This window comes from Phyllostomus discolor, chromosome 5 (assembly GCF_004126475.2).
Source record: "Phyllostomus discolor isolate MPI-MPIP mPhyDis1 chromosome 5, mPhyDis1.pri.v3, whole genome shotgun sequence".
In the NCBI taxonomy this organism is placed as follows: domain Eukaryota; kingdom Metazoa; phylum Chordata; class Mammalia; order Chiroptera; family Phyllostomidae; genus Phyllostomus; species Phyllostomus discolor.
In genome coordinates, this window is record NC_040907.2 from 134454499 (window position 1) to 134475682 (window position 21184).

General features: G+C 39.6%; 1 long non-coding RNA gene across 1 annotated transcript; it reads right to left on the reverse strand.

Annotated features, from left to right (window-relative positions):
* Positions 1-433: 433 nt before the first annotated feature.
* On the reverse strand, positions 434-14187 carry LOC118500832. The gene is made up of 3 exons (XR_004903417.1): positions 11101-14187; positions 5959-5963; positions 434-444 (listed from the first exon to the last, which is right to left on the reverse strand). It is a non-coding gene; the product is annotated as an uncharacterized LOC118500832 (long non-coding RNA).
* Positions 14188-21184: the final 6997 nt, after the last annotated feature.

The window sequence follows — 21184 nt, forward strand, 5'->3', positions numbered from 1 at the left end:
CACTTCTGGCCAGGGTGGCTCGATTGGTTGGGCATCATCCTGCAAAGTGAAAGCTTGTGGGTTCCATTCTTGGTCAGGGCACATTCCTGGGTTTTGAGTTCAGTCCCCAGTTGGGGCACATACAAAAGGCAAACCAATCAATGTTTCTTTCTCACATCAATGTTTCTCATCCTCTCTTTCTCCCTCCCTTCTCTTCTTTCTAAAAATAAATAAATAAACTCTTAAAAACAAGAAGTATGTAAGAGAAAAATTTTAAAGTGTAGTTGTTATACAATTTTATATTAGTTACATTAGTTTCAAGTATACCATATAGTGATTCAACATTTTTATACCTTATAATATGATCACCCCACCCAGTCTAATAATCATTTGTCCTCGTGCAAACTTATCACAGTGTTATTGACTATTTATGCACCTTCATCTTTTCCACTCATCTTTCACCTCCTCCCCTCTAGTGACAATCCCTTTGGTCTCTGTACTTATGAGTCTGTTTTTGTTTATTTCTCTTATTTTTTAGAGTCCACATACAAATGAAACAATATGGTATATATCTTTCTCTTTCTGACTCATTTAACTTAATACAAACACCTTAAGATTCATCCATGTTGTTGCAAATGGCAAGAATCTATCCATCCATCAATGAACTCCAAGGTTGCTTCCATATTTTGGCTTTTGTAAATAATGCTGCAACGAACACAGGACCTTTTTGAATTAGTTTTTGTTTTCTTTGGATAAATACCCAGAAGTGGAATCCATGGGTAGTATGGTAGATCTATTTTTAGTTTTTCGAGGAATCTCTATACTGCTTCCATAGACTACACCAATGCAGTCCCACTAACAATATGTAAGGTTCCATTTTCCACATCCTGATCAACATGCGTTCTTGTTGACTTTTTGATAATAGCCTTTCTGACCGGTGTCAAGTGGTACCTCACTGTGCTTTTGATTTGCACATCCCTGACGTATAGTGATTTTGGGTGCCTATGTGCTTGCTGGCCTTCTGCATGTCTTTTTTGAAGACATGTCCTCCACCCATTTTTAATCAGATTCTTTTATTTTTTTTTTTTTTGTTGAGTTGTATGAGTTCCTGGTATATTTTAGATATCATCCCTTTATCAGATATATCATTTGTGAATATGGTCTTTCATTTAATAGGTTGTCTTTTTGTTTTGTTGGTTTTTTCACTGTGCAGAAGCTTTCTAGTTTGATGAAGTTCCATTTTTTTTATTTTTGATTATTTCCCTTGCTCAATGGACACATCCAGAAAGATGTTACTCAGACTGATAGCAAATAGTTTATTGCCCATGTTTTCTTCTAGGAGTGTATGGTTTTACATTTAAGTCAATTTTTAAAATATTTTTTTATCCTTACCCAGGAACTTTTTTCATTGCTTGGAGGGAGAACGGGAAGGAGAGAGGAGAGAGAGGGGAACAGAAACAGAAGCATCCATGTGAGAGGGAAACATCGATCACTTGTCTCTCATAGGCTCCCTGACCAGAATCGAACCCCCAACCTAGGCATGTGCCCTGACCAGGAGTTGAACTATCAAGCTTTCTGTGTAGGGGATGACACTCCAACCAACTGAGTCACACTGGCCAGAGCTTTAATCTGTTTTCTGTTTTTTTTTTTTTTATATGGTATGAGGGAATGCTTCCCTCCCTCCCTCCCTCCCTCCCTCCCTCTTTCTTTCTTTCTTTTCTTTCTTTCATCTGTCCAATTTTCTCAGCACCACTTGTTAAAGAGTATATTATGTCTCCATTTCTATTCTTGCCTCCTTTGTCATAGATTAGTTGGCCATAAAAATACAGGTCTATTTCTGAACTCTCTGTCATATTCCAATGATTAATGTGTTTCTTTTGTTCCAGTACCATACTCTTTTGATTACTATAGGTTTGTTGTATAGTTGAAATCAGAGAGCACGATACCTCCAGGTTTGTTCTTTCTCAAAATTGCTTTGCCTATTTGGGGTCTTTTGTGGTTCCATATAAAATTTAGGATTATTTATTCTAGTTCTGAGAAGACTGTCATTGGTGTTTTGATAGGGATTGCATTGACTCTGTAGATTGCTTTGAGTAGTACAGTCATTTTAAACATATGAAGCTTTCCAATCCATGAACATGGTATAGCCTTCCATTTATTTGTGTCCTCTTCAATGTCTTAGAGTTCTCAGAGTACAGGTTTTTACCTTCATGATTAAATTTATTTCTAGGTATTTTACTTTTGATGAAATTGTAAAAGTTATTTTTTAAAATTTCTCTTTCTGATTGTTCATTGTTAGTGTTTAGGAACACAGTGGATTTCTGTATATTAACTTTGTATCCTGCTATTTAATAAATTTCAAAATTATATTTTTTGAAGACTCTTTTGGGTTTTCTGTATATATCATGTCATCTGCAAATAGTGACAGTTTTACCTCCTTCTTTCCAATTCGGATGCCTTTTTTTTCTGTCTGACTACTGAGGCTAGGACTTCCAATACTGTATTGTATAATAGCGGTGAGAACGAGCATTCTTGTCTTGTTCCTAATCTTAGAAGAAAAGTTGTCAGCTTTCATTATTGAGTACAGTGTTAACTGTTGTGGTAAGTTCTTCTGTACCCACTTTTTTGAGGATTTTTATCATAAATGGATGTAGAATTTTGTCAAATGCTTTTTCTGCATCTATTGAGATAATCATATGATTTTTATCCTTGGTTTTATAGATGTGGTAAATCACAGTAATTATTTTACAGATGTTAAACTACCCTTGCATCCCCTTGTATAAGTCAAGATTATACACAAGGGAGATTTATATTTGCTTTACTAGTATATTGTTGAGAATTTTGGTATCTGTGTTCATTAGGGATGTTGGCCTACACCTCTCCCTTATTGGGAAGTGTCTTTGGTTTTGGTATCAGGGTAATACTTGCCTTGTTAGAATAGTTTGGAAGTGTTCCTGCCTCTTCAGGTTTTTTGGAATATTTCTGGAAGGATAGATAATAATTCCTCTCTAAATGTTTCGTTGAATTCATCTGTGAAGCCATCTAGCCCTGAACTTTGTTTTTGTTGTTGGGGGGGTGGGGAGAGTGTTAGTTTACTGCTTCAATTTCATTGCTAGTAATTGATCTGTTCAGATTCTCTGCTTTTTCCTAGTTTAGTCTGTGAAGATTGTATGTTTCTAGAAATTTATCCATCTTCTGGATTGTCCAGTTTGTTGGCATATAATTGTTCAAAGTATCATTTAATGATTCTTTGTATTTCTGGTACTTCTGTGGTATAATCTCTCCCCTTTCATTTTTCTTTTTTTTTAAATGTTTTTTTAAAAGGTGTTATTTATATGTTGTAGAGAAGGGAAAGGAGGGAAGAAGAGAGAGAGAGAGAGAGAAACATCAATGTATGCTTGCCTCTTGCACACCCCCAACTGGGGGGCCTGACCCGCAACCCAGTCATATGCCCTGACTGGGAATCGAACTGGTGACCATCAGCTTTAGGCTGGCACTCAATCTCCTAAGCCACACCAGCCAGAACTCCTCTTTCATTTCTAATACATTTTTGTGTACTCTCTATTTTTTATTTGATGAGACTTGCCAAGGCTAAATTTTAAGTCTTGCTAAAAAATGAATTTTACTTATCTTTTCATAGAATCTGGCCTTAGTTCAATTGATTTTTTTTTCTGTTGTTTTTCTGCCTTCTATATTGTTTATTCCCACTCTGACTTTTATTTTGTTCTACTTACTTTGGGTTTTGTTTGTTCCTCTTTTTCTAGTTCCTTTACATGTATATTTATATTGTTTATTTGGGGTTTTTTTCCAGCTTCTTGGGGGGTGGGCCTATGTAGCTATAAAATTTCTTCTTATAACTGCTTTTATTGTATTCCTTAAATTTTGTAAGGTTGTGTTTTCATTTTCTTTTGTCTCGAGGAAGTTTTTGATTCCCTGTTTGATTTTCTCTTAATCCAACGATTGTTTGGAAGCATGTTGTTTAATCTCCATGTATCTGTGTTTTTCCAGTTTTCTTCCTATAGTTGACTTCTTTTCATTCCATTGTGGTCAGAAAATATGTTTGATATAATATCAATCTTTATGAATGTATTGAGGCTTGCTTTGTGGCCTTTTTATGTCATGTATCCTAAAAAATACTCCATGTGCATATAAGAAAAATGTGTAATCAGCAGTTTCTGGATGAAATGCTCTGTGAATGTCTATTAACTAATATGACATTTAAGGCCATTATTTCCTTATTAATTTTTTTGTCTAGATCTATCCATTAAGGTAAGTGGAGTATTAAATTCTCCTACTAGTATTGTATTACTGTTAATGTCTACATTTGTGTTCATTAATATTTACATTAAATATTTGTGTGCTCCTATGTTGGGTACATAAATATTTACAATTGTGTATCTTCTTGGATTGACGCTTTTAAAATTAAGTAAAGTCCTTCTTTGTCTTTTTTTACATTCTTTGTTTTAAAATCTATTTTGTCTCATATGAGTATCATTCCCTCCACTTCCTTTTTCTTTCTGTTTACATGGAATATCTTTCTCCATCCCTTTTCTTTTAGTCTGTGTGTCTTTCAATCTAAAGTGAGTCTCTTGTAAGCAACATGTAGATAGGTGATGTTTTCTTCTATCCGTTACACCACCCTGTGTCTTTTAATTGAAGCATTTAGTCCCTTTACATTTAAAATATTGTGTTCTTATTGCCATTTTTGTCAATTGTTTTTTATTCATTTTTGTTATCCACTGTCCCTTTCTTCTTTTGATCTCTTTCCTTTTAATTTGTTGGTTTTCCTTAGTGTTTTGATTGAATTTTTTTACCTCTTTTTTTTTTTTTGCTGTATTTTTGTATGGTTTTGGTTTGTGGATACCATGAGGTTCATGTATATCCATCTACATCTATAGCAGTTCATATGAAGCTGATAGGCATTTAAATTCAGTTGCATTATAAATGCAGTACATTTTTACTCCCTCTCCACTCTTGTTTACTTCATGTTTTATATCTTTTTGTTTTGTATGTCCCCTCATTATTTCTTGTAGTTATGGTTACTATTCTACTTTTGTCCTTTAACCTTCATACTAGGTTTTGATGTGGTTAACTCACTGTGATTATTACATACTCTCCTTTACCAGTGAGACTTTTTTCTTTCCTGTATTTTATTATTTCTGGTTGTGGCCTCTTGTTTTCTGCACAAAGAAGACCCTTTAATATTTGTCATAAGGCCTTTCAGTGGTTGTGAACTCTTTTTGTTTTTGCTTGTTTGGGAAACTCTTTATTTCTCCTTCATTTCTGAACAGTAACCTGTCTGAGAATAGTATTTGAGGTTGTAGATTCCTTTCTTTCAGCGCTATAAATATTTTCTGCCACTCTCTTCTGGCCTATAAAGTTGCTTGTGAGAAATCAGCTGATAACCATAGGAGTTTCCCTTGTATGGACTTGTTATTTTCATTTTGCTGCCTTCAGGAAATCTCTGTATCCTTAACTTTTGTTATTTTAATTACAATATGTCTTGATGTGGGTCTCTTTGGGTTTTATCTTGTTTGAAACTTTTGGTGCTTCCTGGACCTGGATGCCTGTTTCCTTCCCAGATTAGAAAAATTTCAGCCAGTATTTCTTCAAATATTCTTCCTGTTTCTTTCTCTCTTCTCCTTCTGGAAACCCTATAATGCAAATATTAGGGCACTTGATGTTATCCTAAGATCTTACTCTGTCCTCATTTTTTTTTAATTCTCTTTTTTATATTACTGTCCTCATTGTGTAATTGTCACTGTTCTGTCTTCCAGGTTGCTAATTCTGTGTTAAGTAATTTGTTGTCAATTTTTTTCTAATGTATTCTTCATTTCAGTTATTAATTCTTCATGTCTGATTGTTTTTTTGTTACATCTTTTATTTGTTGAAGTTCCTGTTTTTGAGTTCCTGTTTGTTGAGTGTGTGTGTGTGTTGGAGGGGGGTGTATATATCAAGTTTGTCGAGCATCCTTATGACCATTCCTTTGCATTATTTATCAGGCAAATTACTTATCTCTATTTTATTAGGGGTTTTTTTTTTTTGCTCATTTGGGGCATATTTTTGTGTCTCCTCATTTTGTTTGACCTTCTGTGTTTGTTCCTCTGAGTTTTATGCAATAGCTATTTCTCCTAGTCTTGAAAAAAGTGGCCTCTGTGTAGACTGTGTCAAATAGTTTTGGCAGGCCAGTTGTCATCAGGGCAGATGTGTACTCTAGTCTGTCCTCTGGTCTGAAGGAGTGGATCCGGGATGGGCCAGCCTTGTGTGAGCCTGCTTCTGTTCCTTTCAGATCTGGTGGGGCTGCTGGTATAGATGCCCTATTGCTTTAACTGTGTTGTCAGGTTAGGTTCTGGGTGAGATCTGTTCTGAGTGATTGAGTCTGAAAGCCCTACTAGCCCCACCCTTTCTCTAGGTGGGCAGCCTGTATGTGCCCACAGCTGCACTTTGCTAGTTCTCTACCCTCTCCGGGTGGACCAGCTCTGCCCAGGTGCACAGCTGCACCCCATTCACTCCTCATGGGTCAGCCCTGTGTGTGGGTACTACAGAGTTTTGCGAACTCTGCACCTTTTTTGAAGTGGGACAGCCCACATGCACATGCAGTAGTGCCCCACTATCTCCACACTTTCCCTCTTAAGGGAAACCCTGCAGGCAGATCCCATGGCCTTTTGCTAGTATCACACCCTCTTCAGACAGGGGACCCCACACAGGCACACAGCAGTACCCCACTGTCCCCCCACCTTCTCTGAACAGGGTAGTCCTGCAGGTAAGTACTTCAGCATGTGCTCTCTATGCCTTTTCTCCAGGCAGGGGAGCCCCACATGTAGTCTAGTGGGTATTCAAAGCAGTACCCTGTAGCACCTACTTAATCAGTCTCTGGGTGGAGGTGCCCCTTGTGTGCATGCTATGATGCCTTCCTATTCCTGCCAGATCCAGCTCCAGTAGGATTAGCTAAGGATGTGCTACAGTGCCCTGCAGTTTGGTCAGCAAACCTGGATAGAGTTCCTGCCAGTTATCACTGTGCAAGGGAAGCTTAAACAATGACACTACTCATTCCTTTATCCTGGCTTATTCCCTTATCTCCTAAAGCTCTCTCATGGTTCTTCTGCCTTCTGTACGTGGTCTCTCTCTCTGTTGCTTGTTGTGCAGAAGCTGTTCAATTGGCTCACAGTTGTCTCTCAGGAGGAATTGCTCTAAATATAGGTATACATTCAAGATGTTCCTGGGTAGGGGCATGCTGAGCATTTGCCTAAGCCACCAACTTGGACACCTCCCACAGAGTGTTTTTGATGTTCCATAGAGATTTTGGATTTTTAACCAAGACTTCCCTTATTGTACATAGCTTTAAAGGTATGTTTAAGTTACTCACTAATACTATTTGCCTCACTTTTATGACACATTTGACTTTAAGTTAATGAACAATAAATGTAATCAATACTTGTGAATTTCTACAAAACCTTTTTGATACACATTAAGTCTTGAAAGTTTATCAGCTGGGACAATACCTAGTTGGAGAAATTCAGAATCACTCTTCATGCGCACATCCCGCTGGTGGTAGGATTGGGCAAGGAGAGCAATACTCAGCTGCATTTGACGTACGCATATACTCAGAATTTGGAAACAGACCAAGAACCTGAATGTATTCTGAGGAGTTATATCTGTGCTGTATCAAGAATGTTTTTCTAAAACAGCCTATAAGCATAATCAAGTAATTTCAAGCCTTTTTTGTTTTGCCTGGTTCTGTCTCTGCCCCCCCTTCCCACCCTCCACCTACCTTACTACCCCCAGGTTACTTCAGGATTAGTCTCCACTATTCATATTTCCATTTTCAGTGTTCTTTTTCATTTGCGTTTTTATGTTTCTTTTTTAAAACTACAATTTCTTGCTATCCAGGCTGTGTTTGATATTGGAAATGTGGCGTTTTGTTTTTAAATTTATGGTAGACTTTATTTTTCACCTCAAAATTAAGGGGAATGTCGAGAGATTTTCCATGTCTTGTCTGCTCCCACACACACACAGCCTTCCAAGTCAGGTAATAGCTGAAAGAGCCTTAGGGTTAGCTTCTATTGTCATTCTCACACTGTTTCAAAGGAGGCTCCATCTCCATGGCCAACCATTGGCTAAGGCTGGAAAAAGGGGTGTTTTTGATGGTAGAGTTACCTGATACAGGAAATACTCAACTTGTTCAAAAAGCTGTAGTGTTTTATTCTGTAAATGATTACTTAGGATGCTGGCAGAGCCACACTGGAATAATTTCGCTTGGTGAGAGCTTGCTTCACTTTCTTCATTACTGTAAAGTCTTAGAATAATGCTGACAAACATTTTATTCCCAAACACATGCAGGGCCTCCTCCCAGGCCTCAGCCTTAAGGTATAAGTTGTAATTTTTGGTCTCATGCTTGTCCAGCTTTTTTGAACACACTCACAGTGTTTTAAACATTGCCCATTTTTATTAGTTTGTCATTGCTATTTGAGAAGGGAGAGATCATACTCCTCCATGTCTAGTCAATTCTGGAATTATTAAGGAATAAAATAGATGTCTGAGTGAAGGGTGCATTGAAGGTGGTTGACTTTTTATGTGTTAGCAGATGGTGTACTCTCAGTGTGACCCTGAATCAAAGGAGGGCCCAGGAACTCTCAGTTACAGTGCGTGAGATCCTGTTGGCTTAATAACCTTCAGAGGACACCTTTGAGTCAACAGAAAGTTAATACAAAATACTTTATAGACCAGTTCTGTCCTGAGCTGTTTGAAGAAATCTAGCACTCGTTAGTAGCAGTTGTTAAACTAATTCACAATTTGTGAAGACTGCAGCCCTAGAGCCCTACTCTGAGGAACAGTTGTTCTGCCTTTATGAACCTTAGGCTTACTTGACATGAGGTTATCAACATTCACTTTGCAAAGAGCCACCAAAACAGTGTTTATTGGTCACCTCTTTATACATATTCTAGACTTCTTTGAATGGTCTGAATTTTGAATTCCATCCATGAGATAGGTAGGATAGAGTATGGCGTAGAGGGAGTTTGTGATCCAGGTGGCTTGGAAAACAGGCTAACAGGCAGATGTGTAGGAATAAGTCAAAAGGGGGGACACAGGAAGAATTATTCAGCCCTGACTGGTGTGACTCAGTTGGTTGGGCATTGTCCCTCAAAGTGAAAAGTTGCCAGTTCAATTCCTGGTCGGGACTCTTGTCTGGGTTGGGAGTTCAGTTCCCAGTCAGGGTATGGATAAGAGGTAACCAATTGATGTTTCTCTCTCATGAGATGTTTCTTTTCCTCTCTTTGTCCCTCCTTTCCCCTCTCTCTAAAAATAAATATAATATTTTTAAAAAGAATCATTCAGAGGTATATGGTTTGATGTTGCATATTTTTATATTGGTTTTTGTCCTAGAATTTACATTTTAATGATACTTATACTACAATTTAACATTTGTTATGTTCTAGGTTCAACGATAAATTCTTTACATACATTAGTTCATTTAGTCCACAACACAAACCTATAAGGCTCACTTTTTCCCCCTGTGCTTACAAGTAAGAAGACTGAGGCTCAGAGGTTTTCTTTAGCCTGAGGTCACACAGATAGGATATAGTAGAGTTAGAATTCAAATCAAAATCTTTGATTCCAAAATTACAACTTTGAGTTATGAAAGACGCTCTTGAAATTCTATAGAACCATGGTAGCATTTTCCTGGTCTGTCATCCAGGTGGCAGATTGCAGAACAGGAGGTAGCTAGGTCCCTAGCCTCTTCTTTTAAGGACATCAATCCCATTCATGAGAGTTCCACCCTCCTGACCTAGTTACCTCCCAAAGGCTCCTCGTCAGAATGCCATCGCCTTGGGGACTAGATTTCAACATATGAATTGGGAGTGGACACAACAAAACAATAATACTTGTGATTAGGATGACTACACCCATGGATTGCCTAGGGCAAACTCTGTTTATGTCTGCTGTCCTGGTGTACGTCTTGGTAGCACCCCCTTTCACTCTCAGTAGAGTCCCAATTTTGACAACAGAGTATAGTCACCCTATATATAACCTCATTTTTGCCAGAATAGATCTGAGGAGAATGAAATGGTCAGTCTGGGGCCCCTGAGAAGATGGCTGGCTGTCTCTCTTGCTTTCCCATGGGCCACCTATGCCACCTACTTCAGTCATCTTTAGAGAAATGGCAACTTTTGGTCTTTGGACTGTCTTGAGTCTAGATGGTTATGCACTGCAGATCAATGAGTTCTTGGTGGTATTTTCTGACACTCCTGTATCTAAACATCTCAGTTCTCCCTTCCTGGTTTCCTTGGCAATCAGCCTCTGGCAGCGTCAGAACTTTCCATTCAGACCTCAAGGCCCATCAGCCATTGACCAATCAAGGGTGCTAGTCAAATGCATTGATCAGAAAAACTTGAAGTACTAGCTCTTGTAACAGACACTGTATTCTTATGGACCAGATAAGATACTCAAGTAGTATTTCCAAGAACACAACTTCATATGATTGTTAATGATTTGTGTAGAAATAGATCTGGAGCCACATGGAATAAGCGAATACCCTTACTAGTCTTCACAGACAAGTAGTGTTAGCAGTCTTTAAACTCTTGCTTTGCCTTTGAGAAAAAGAGTATGAGAATCAAAGTAGTGGTTTTTTTTTAAAGTTTTCACTTCATCCCATATTTTAACTCAAAAGTAATAAAATATTAAATAATGTATATCATTAATATCATATTTCCTTTTGTTCCAGTTTTTCAAAGAGATTTTTCATCTGTTACCTTATTTGATCCTCTACCGCTTCTGTGATTAAAGTAGAGCAGTAAGTTTACTTGCTTTTTAGAGGAAGCACATGTGCTAGGGAGAGGCTAAGTGACTTCTGTCAGTTGCAAGTAAAGCCAAAGCCAAAACCAGCAACTGTCCCCCTAACCAAGGCCCTTCCACAAAACCAAAGTGAGCCTTGGCTGTTCATTTCCATTTCATCGGCATGTTAACTCAATAGCTTACAAATCATGATCACTTTGATTATACTCACTCCAGAATGAGCGTACCATTTGGTACTTGAAGTGGTTATCCCTGTCTCCCCCCACAGTCCCGTCTTTCTCTCGATTCATCATGTCAACACACCAGTCTCTACCATCTCTTCTCTACTTTTTCCTAGTGTTTTAGAGAAGCAGGTCGGAATGTAGGCTGCTTGGAAAAGGGAAAAATGCCTCAAGTTTCAATGTTTGCAACTGATTGTCCATTAGTTGGATCTGATAGACCATGAAGATGCAGGATCATAACTTCAAAACCACATGACTTCACATTTGAATATGGAGGCCCTTTAATCTTGTTGATTTTTGGCAGTGGAATGAATTGTAGACAGATTTTAATACTGAAGTTTTGAACTATGAAATGTTTTAGTTAAGTTGTTATTATCCAGGAAAACATATAGAAGTCTCCACATAAAGATCAGTGCTTATTCCTGGGGATTGATTAGGAAATGGCATTGAATTGCTTTTTTCACAACATGGAAGGCAACTTATGACATGTCTTTCTCCTTCCAGACAGTGAAAACTCCCTGTTAGAGTTTCTCCTTTGCTTATGCATATTTACTGCAGGTAGATGTGGGTTCCAAAATGACATAGCCCATCCTGTGGCATGGAAACAAAGTGAAACCACCCAGCTCTTCCTAATGGACATAGAAAGGAGAGAATATGATTGATTTATTCAGGGAAACTTGGCATATCTCACTTCCAGGCCCTTCTTACATCGTAGGATGTGATTTCAATGCTGATGGAGCTTCTGGAAACAAGTGCCACGTGACATTGCCAGTAAGTCCATATTCTGAGGGTTATGGTTGTGGTGTCATTCTTACAACTTTGGCACCACTGGAAATGGTGCCACCATATAGTGGTGGGGCAGTCAAGTCACAAGTTAACTGTGCAGAGCAGCTTATTTGGAGAATGTTTAAGATAAATGGTTTCTTAAGCCTCCTGTGTCTTGGAACTGAGCCACGAAAGCAAGTCTCAGCACCCTGGAAATGACGAGTTGTGTTTGCAGAAGCTACCCATATTTCAAAAGAACACTGAGCACAGAATTAAGGAACAGCTCCACACGCAGAATTTGATAGAACTGTGTGCCTCATGCTTGGTTGTGTTTCAGACAGCCTCATTGTTTGAACTTCATTTCTTGATATGCTGGTTTAATTCAGTAATGGTCCAAGCAGGATTTTGAGGGACTTTATGAATAGCTATCAATAGTTCACTGCCTGCACTCACTACATGAACATACAATTGAGTTGGCCATTTAGAATTGGATTTTGGAGGAAACAGCAGGTGGAGGAAGATGTAGCTGGTTGCTGCTGGCAGGGGCTGCTGGTGGGGACTGCTGGCGGGGGCTCTGGATCCAGGGAGGACATGTTAGTGCTGGCCGCCTTCTGAACTGCGTGCTGGCTGCCACCAAAGAGAGAGAAACAAGGGTGCCTGGAAGAGTTGAGGCCTAAGATCCTCACTAGGAACCGCATTGTCTGACTGCTTATGCAAATATGTTCTTCCCAGAAAGAATTTGGGTGATGCTAACCTATTGTGTGCACTTGCAGAAGTTCTTGGTTTCTGTCTGGCTCTCCATCTAAGCCACCAACTAACTTGGTGACCTTAGAAAAATCACTCTGCTTCTCTGAGCGTGAAGATTGGTGTCATTGGTATTTTTCCACCCTTTTTCTTTTATTAACCCGTGAACCCTTTTAAAGTCATTAAATTTTCATTCCCATGCTGTTTTTGAAATCACAAAATGCCCATGGTGAGTACAATCAAAATAATATATTGAGCATGTTATTTCTGAAAGATATTTGACCGACTCAACATGCCACTTATTGTGCTTCCCAAATCTGAACTCTGGAGGTTTCCGAGGACTCTAAAACCTTGCATTCTAGGTCGTGAGACGTAGTGATACCAATGTGCTTTTAAATAACAGCCTTGTGGTTTTATCTGTACGGTTTTGTCAGCAAGACTGGCAGGAAAGCTCACTTTACTGTTTACTTTATTCTGGGTATGAACTGCCCTAGACTTCCCCATCAGATGCCCACAGATGTACAGGTCAGGGTCTGAAGTGTCTGTTTCTCTGTCTCTTTCTCATGCCTTTCAGCAGTTAATTTGCTCTAAAAAGAACTGTTTCATGGCTCCTTCTTTGACAGTCTCTGATTGCTTACCTGGTTTAGATGTCACATTTTGTTGATTTGGTTGCCTACACTGGAATGTTGGGAGTAAATATTGCCCTAACTATGGGTTATTCTCAGAATGACCTTCATTGAATGCTGTTAGTTTTCCATGAGTTAACATACTTTTTATCAGTATTTTTTCAGCCTGGTTGTATAAAATGTCGGAGTTTGACAAAAACTGAGGGTGTCAGATTCAACCCTCTCCTTTTTACAGATGAGAAAACTGAGGCTCCAAATTGACTGCAATGGAAGCCCTCTGGGAGTCAGTCACTCTGGTTTTGCTCTGCTGTGGCCTCTCCCTTCATATGGTTACATGACACCTGTGGTTTTTCACAGCTACTATTCCCATCAGCTCTTCTTTACATATTGGCTCCCTTCATAAATGTAGAACTTGGGTGACCTAATTAAAGATGTTGATTTTTGCATTGCTAAAAGCTTCTACGGCTATAAATAAGGAATGGTGGGAAGTTGCTTGATGGCCTTTCAGTTGAAATGATAATCTCTTAGATTGCTGGAGTTTCTTTCTTACAAGAGCTAAAAGCACCTCTTGCATATTGTCACATTCAACTTTCAACGTCCTTGTGGAACTATGCAGACTGATTTGACCGTCTTGATGAGTCAACAAAACCCTGAGCAAGGTTTTATTAAAGGGTCCACTATGTGTCCTGCCCATAAGCTAAACTTAGTTATGAGGATTTAAAAAATTAAAAGTACAGTCTTATCTTTGAATAGGTACATTTTTATCTTTGAATATATACTGAAGCCACTATTTAAACTATTTGACAACCAATGGATATTCAAAAAAGACTTGTTTTTCCCCCTAAAATCAGTTTTGTGGATCCTCTTATTGGTGACTTTGTCATCTCTCTCCTAGTGACTCTGAATATAATGGGCAACCATATAATTGGTCACACTTTTGAGAATAAAGGGAGTGCTGTTAATAATCACATCAAGAGAACAGATGGGACTGGAGCAGCAGTGGGCAAAACAGGGTGTGTGGTCACCCTAAATGTACTGAATCACACACAGGAAAGACTTAATCCAATGCTTTTGACTAAGCTTGTAAATCAGACTTGCATTATCTTGAGTTTCTGAAATTGCAGGAAAGCTAGAGCAGTCCACCACACCTTCTCAAAATGCAAAACTCCTAGGAGAAATCTGAAATGGCCAAGGAAGAAATATGTATATGCTAATATGGGGGGGGCACAATAAAACCAGAATTATCTTCTCAAGGGCAGGCCCTTTGTAGTACAGGCTTTCCCCGAATAGGTGAGTGTTGTAGGAACCCACCTATATTAGCATTACCAGCTGGTATTGTTGTGAGAGGCTGTGTTTGGCTTTAGTGAATGGCTTTTTAAGATTCTTTTTCAATCAGTGCCTTTGCCCATTTCATGATGGGTATACCTGTCCACACCACTCTGAGTGTTCAGCAGTTTTTGACCAAAAATGGCTTTGACCCCCATGCCCTACCCTCCCTATTCACCCGATCTCACCCCAAGGGACTTTTTTGTTTGTTTGTTTTCCCAATGAGAAAAAGTCCTCAAGAGAAACACTTTGCCAGTGTGGAAGAGGTGAAACAAAAAACAGCAGAAGCCACTAAAAGGCACTAAAATCAACGAGTTCAAAAACTGGTTCAGTGGCAAAAACATCTCGATAGGTGTATTGCATCAAATGGAGAGTACTTTGAAGGTGACTGAAGTTGAAATATGTAAGAAAAAATACATGATTTTTTAATAAATTCTGTGTTTTTTGAGTCCCCCCTTGTATTAATCTGCTTGCATGAAAAGTAAAGTTTATTTTTCTTTATAACCCCCATCAGAGGGTTATAAAGAACCTCCTTTCAATTTTTATGAAAGGGTGGTAGGAAAGTTGTGTGCAGCCAGTGCTACAGAACATTAGTGTACTGTAAGCCTTTCACAGGAATATTGCCAAATTTGAATCATCATCTAAAATGTATATTCTGGGTTTTCACGCCATTACTAAAATGCCTCTCTGGTGACATCCTGACTGGTGTTAATGGACCATGAAATGTATTGGAGAATAGGGACCAACCGGCTCTTAGTTAAGGGAGAAAATGTTGGCAACATGAAGCCATTAGCAAACAGTGTTTTTGCTGGGATATACAAAAACTCTGCTTTGTTGCTTCATAGGAGATCAAGGCAGGTGTCTTTAAATAGTCACTTCGGCCTGAAGTGTGTCCACATGAAGACTGGGACAACCACAGACACATTATTGCCACTGTAAACCAGTGCATCACTATAGTTCGATTACTAAAAGTCTGGCAGTGAAATACCAGAGTGTTCTGTGGGAACAGAAAGACTAAGAAGCCCTGTTACCGAGTAGGAAGTCTATTCTGCTCTATGCCAGCTTGTATTAAGATTTTTGTTTTACTTGGAGACAGCTGTGGACTCCTCCCCCTCCTCCGCCCGCCCCCCCTGCCCCCCCCCTGCCCCCCGCCATTTCTCTTTCCCTCCAACTTTGTCAGTGATAAAGAAAAGGTCGTGCGCAGATACGTGAGAGGGAAATTGACCACACACAAGTTTTTTCGAGCTCAATTAAGTTTACCTTCTTTAGTTCTCTTCTTGCCCTACAAATGTATTTGGAACATATACCTGGGTGACTCACTCTGTTGGTTTCCATCTGGACTAACACTACCTCCCTAGAGGTCTTTGGGAATCATCAGGAGGTGTTTTGATGGTCACTTTGACTGGAGGGACATCACTGGCATTCGTAGCTGGAGGTCAGGGATGGTAAGAAGCCTTCACCCTTCAATGCGCAGAATTGTTCTGCACAATGTAGACTCATCTTTCCCCAGTGTCAGTGCTGTAGCCCTTTGTGGGGTGTCTACGAGAGTATGTACTCAGATTTGGGTAGCATTGAACGTTTTCTCCTGACGTGGGAGAGGTGAAACCAAGTCTTTGGGTTTAAAGGTTATGGAAGGCTACTCCTGAGTTAGCTTTTTATTTTGTTAGTCTGTGTGATTATTTGAGAACATTAAAAAAAATATACAGCAGCACTCTCAATTAGTTTGTGTAATGTGCCTGCTTCCTATTTGCATTTTTAAAACTTCCCTTATTGCAACAGCTATACCACAGCCAGTACAGATTAGCAGGAAAAACAATAAACAAATTAACAAAAGGCAAAAACTAATTGTTTTGCTCAAGCTCTGTGACCTAGAAATGAATAAAATAATGTGCTTCTGAATTCAAACTAAACTAAAATACAAAAGTTAAGAATCTTATTTAAAAAGGTGTTCTATATTTTGTCCTGAAAGCTTAACTTTTCAACTAACTTGGATAGCAATATAGGGTCTGGATATCTTGGCAAGTTACCCAAAGTTTAGAATAGTCTTTCTCAGTTGAAATTTACATTTCTAATTGCATACAAAAGGAGGATAATGTTGTAGGTAGAAAAGCCAGACATAAAAGAGGATGAGCAAAAGAGGATGAGAAAAGTTCTAGAGTAAAAAAACAAAAATCCAGTACTAGTGGCACCTGGTGAGTAGGGATGAGGGGATTCACTGGGAAGAGGAATTAGCAAGATTTAGGTGTGATGGAAAAGTTCTATGTCTGGGCTGCATAATATAGTGGCCATCTGTGGCTATTTTAAGTCATTAAAATTTTTTAAAAGTAAACAAATTAAAAGTTCATTTTCTCAGCCACGCTATCCACATTTCAAATGCTCAATAGCAACACGTGGCTAGTGGCTACTGTGTTGGACATCACAGAGCAGGACATTTTTTACTGTCGCAGGCAGTTCTACTGGGCAGTAGTGTTCTGTATCTTTACCTCACTGGGCGCGGCATCACTCCTCGTTTGTCACAACTTACAAAACTCACTCTTAAAACAGGGTACTTTGACATGTATATAAATTATACCGTAATAGAGCAGACTTAAATAGTCTTTGAGAGAAAATAGCCCTGGCAATAGACTCATCTGAGGTTAAGAGAGGCACTGCGAAGGGAAGTAGACAGGGGTACAGAAAGGATGTCTGAGAGAAGTGGAGGGGGGCAGGTCTCTAGAGAAGGAGGGAGGATTTGACGTAGGATGCCTTGCAGCAGACAGCAGACTGAAATGAACTGTCCAGGCTCAATGGACTAGACTTGAGTGGTCAAGATCTCCAAGGAACACAGGGGAAAGTGGGTTCTGGAGGAAAGGTATTAGACATAAAAGTTCTGAAAGATGTGGAAGAAAAATGAATCCCTCGGCCAAGATTCAAGCAGTCTGAGAAAAAGCAACCTCACTGGGGCCAGGAGAGAAAACCGAGTGCCTCCAGAGTCCGGGGAAAAGTCACAAACCTGGCCAGGGCCTGAAACCTGGTCAGGGCCTGAAACCTGGGCAAACACATTGAGAAACTGATATGATGGTGTAGCTCGTCTAACAGTGCAGGCCTGGTTCCAAGGGACAGGGGAATTCTGCATCGGCTTGGTGTTTCCGATGGTAGTTTTGAACTCAAACACAGACATCTGAGCAGGCACTACATGAAGGAGGCTGTAACCGGACAATGGGTCCAGAAAAACATGTTCGGGAAAGGGTGATAGGCCACCTATGAAGCAGTCATCCCCGTGTAGAGAGAGGGGATGAAAACGACAGAGGTTTGTGTAGGCTGTCAGTCACATGGGAGGAGGCCAGAACAGCAGGTGGGTGATGGTGGCACAAGGACCAACAGAAATAAATTAGATGCTGCTTCTCATCGAGAACTTTGGGGAAGGAACATTAGGAAAATGAATACCAGTGTCCTTTTCTTGAATACCCATAGACTGCTTCCACCTGCCCAGCAAGCAGGTGTTCAGCTAAATACACTGACACAATAACCACCAGAAAGAAAACACACACAATTGTTAATTACAATGGAAATGGTCTTTTAAAAATTGTATGTGTTTATGACATATACAATTCTTTTGGCCTAAAGTGAAAACACTTGCTTAGTAATTGTCTGCTATTTGTGAGGCCTATATCTAACTAGAAGGCAAGGACTGGCGATTTTTACCTCTGGAAAACTGGTTTCAAATGACCAAATTTGCAAATGGGTCTGTTCCTTCTTCAATTATCACAGCCATAGTCCTGCCCCATCATTTCTGAGAAGAGAGCACTACTGTAGGAGCCTCCAAGCTGACTTCCTTACCTCCACTCCTGACATGTACCTTCCAAGTCACAGCAGAATGCTTGGTCAAAGGCGTAATTCTGGCCGAGCTTAAAGCTCTCTCCACTCTTTGCTTCTTACACCAAACACACATCCTGCTGATTCCTACTTCTTAGTTTTCACTGTTTCTATTGCTTCTGGCTGGAACAGCCTTCCTCTGTCTCATCACAAGGTTAATTTTCCTTCCCTCATCTGTTAAACCTGCACCCAGGTATTAGTTACTGCAGAAACCTTCCCCCCTTGAATCACCAGGTTGACAGCACCCTTGGTCTCTGCTTTCTTAGCTGCACTTGGCGCAATGGTTACTTTATCTGTTCAGATCTGCTCTAAAATCTTTGAAGACAGGTTATTGATTTTGTAATGAATGCCTAGCACCTACACTGTTGATATAAATATAAAAACCAAAAATATAATATTGTCAAAAAGTATAATGGAAATAAGGTTGCCAGATTTAGCAAGTAATATACAGGACTCACAGTTAAATTTGAATATCAGATAAACAACAAATAAAACTTTTTTAGTATAAGCATGTCCCGAACATTGCATGGGACGTGATTACACTACAGAGAATTATTGTTGTTGATTTGATGTTCATCTTCACGTGGGTGTTCTGTATTTTACCAGCAACCATAAGTATAAGTTTTCAGAGAATTTAAATTATTTTAGTTCTCTTTATTTAGGTGGTCTTTTCAGAGATATGAACTACTCTGAGTTTCCTAAAGTTTCATTTTCTTAGACTGATTAAAACCCAGGTTCTAAATCCATATTTTTATTAAGTCCTTTAAAGGTAAAAATGTAGCCCTAGCTGGCATAGCTCAGTGGATTGAGCTTGGGCTGCGAACCAAAGTGTCGCAGGTTTGATTCCCAGTCAGGGTACATGCCTGGGTTGCAGGCCATGACCCCCAGCAACCGCACATTGATGTTTCTCTCTCTCTCTCTTTCTCCCTCCCTTCCCTCTCTAAAAATAAATAAATAAAATCTTTAAAAAAAAGTAAAAATGTTAGACCTTTATTTATACTGACCTTTATAGTCAGTATCTGGAGAAAAGAATTCTCATTGTTTTTAATTTGAAAAAACAAAGTATAAGTTTTAGACTCAAATAATAATTCTCAATTTGATTATTTCCAAGAGCTAATGTGTGAATTCAATCTACTGGAGATAAACATCTGTGTTCTCAAATGGAGCTTAAAGTGTTAGAAACACTTATTAAATGTCCCACAAGCTCTAAAAACACATCCTTTGAAAAGAGAGACATTTCACAGAAACATTACTGCCCCAAGAATTTGAAAACTTCAGTTCAGCCCTACCTCAGTCATTAGCTTGAAATGTGAACTTGGACATGGCACACAACTCATTTTTCTCATGTGTAAAAATGAAGGGCAATTTTGTAACAATCTCAAAGGCCCCTTCTTCCAACTCTAACAGTGTATAACTATAGGTGGCCAAAGCCAGGGGACCTGGGAGGAAGGAATAAGATTGGGCTCTGAGTCAGCAGACCTGGGCTTCTCCCAAGTCCTCCAGGAAACTCTCATATTAAGTGCAGCTGTGTCCAGGCTTGGCTGAGAGAATCTCCATGAACCCTACTCTCTCTGCCACTAGCTTCACATTTCTTCTTTGGGCTCAGTTCACTTTTGCTAAAATCAAACATTACCAAAGACAAGGGAGCCCTGGCCAGTATGGTTCAGTTGGTTGGAGTATCATCCTATAAACTGAAAGGCTGCAGGTTCAATTCCTGGTCAGGTCAGGGCAGGTACCTAGGTTGAGGGTTTGGTCCCCAGTCAGAGCATGTGTGGGAGGCAACCAATTGATGTTTCTCTTTCACATTGATGTTTCTTTCCTTCTCTCTCTCTTCAACGTGTCTCTCTCCCTCTCTCCCTCTCTTCCCCTCTCCCCTTCTCCCTCCTCACCCCCTCTCTCGTCCGCCCTCTCTAAAATCAATAAATTTGTTCTCAGGTGAGGATTTTTTTTTAAAAAAAGACAAGGGAATGTCAGAAGCAGAGGGAGAGTTTGCATTGGAATGTTGGTGCCCTCTTGACCTGTACCATGCATGTAGGGGACACAGAGACCCTTCTCTTGCCTACCAAAGCTTGCCTTCTGATTTTGGGTTTAAGCACCTGACTTTTTAAAAGATGACAGACTTCTGAAGGTAACACACACCTTCTGGGAAGACCACACTTTCACAGACGGTAGACCTCCATGAGACCACAGTATCAGAACACAATATAATGACTCCAGCGCTCCTCTGTGAAAGTTATCTCATTACATCTAACCTCTCAGAGCCGTGTCTTTCTTTTCTCTGTTCATTTTAGTGTATATCTTCTAGCAGCCATTACCTTTGCTTGTCCATTCTCAGAGATGGTAAGTCAATCAATGAGCTCTCACTAACACCTCACATGGACATCTCACGTGGACAACCCCCGACTAACATGTCCACCTTGACACTATTTAGCAAAATGTTGTACTGGCTGGTCCTGATGGTGGGAGCTCCAAGCACCAGAGCAACTCAGTTCATGTCCCTTAGGGCAGACCTAAAGAATAGTCTAGGATAGTCACCCAAAGTGCATAGTTTCTCTTTTTTTGAGGACCACTGAGGCATATCTTATCACCCAACTTATTAAGTGTCTGTGTGAGGCTACTTACAGCCAGAACACAATGTATACAAATCACTGGTACTAAGTACCAGCTCTTCACTGGTCAAACACCATGTTCAAGGCATGACCTGTGCTAAGAGCCTGGGTGCAAAAAGTTCTTGTCCTCAGAATGAAGAGAGTGAAGAGAGAAGCAGCTTTGCGAATAAGTATTGAGAGAGAGAGTAAATGACCCTGGTTCTATTCCCACCATCTTTTCTCTTTGGAGTGTGGATGAGACAGCTATGGGGACAGTTACTGGTCA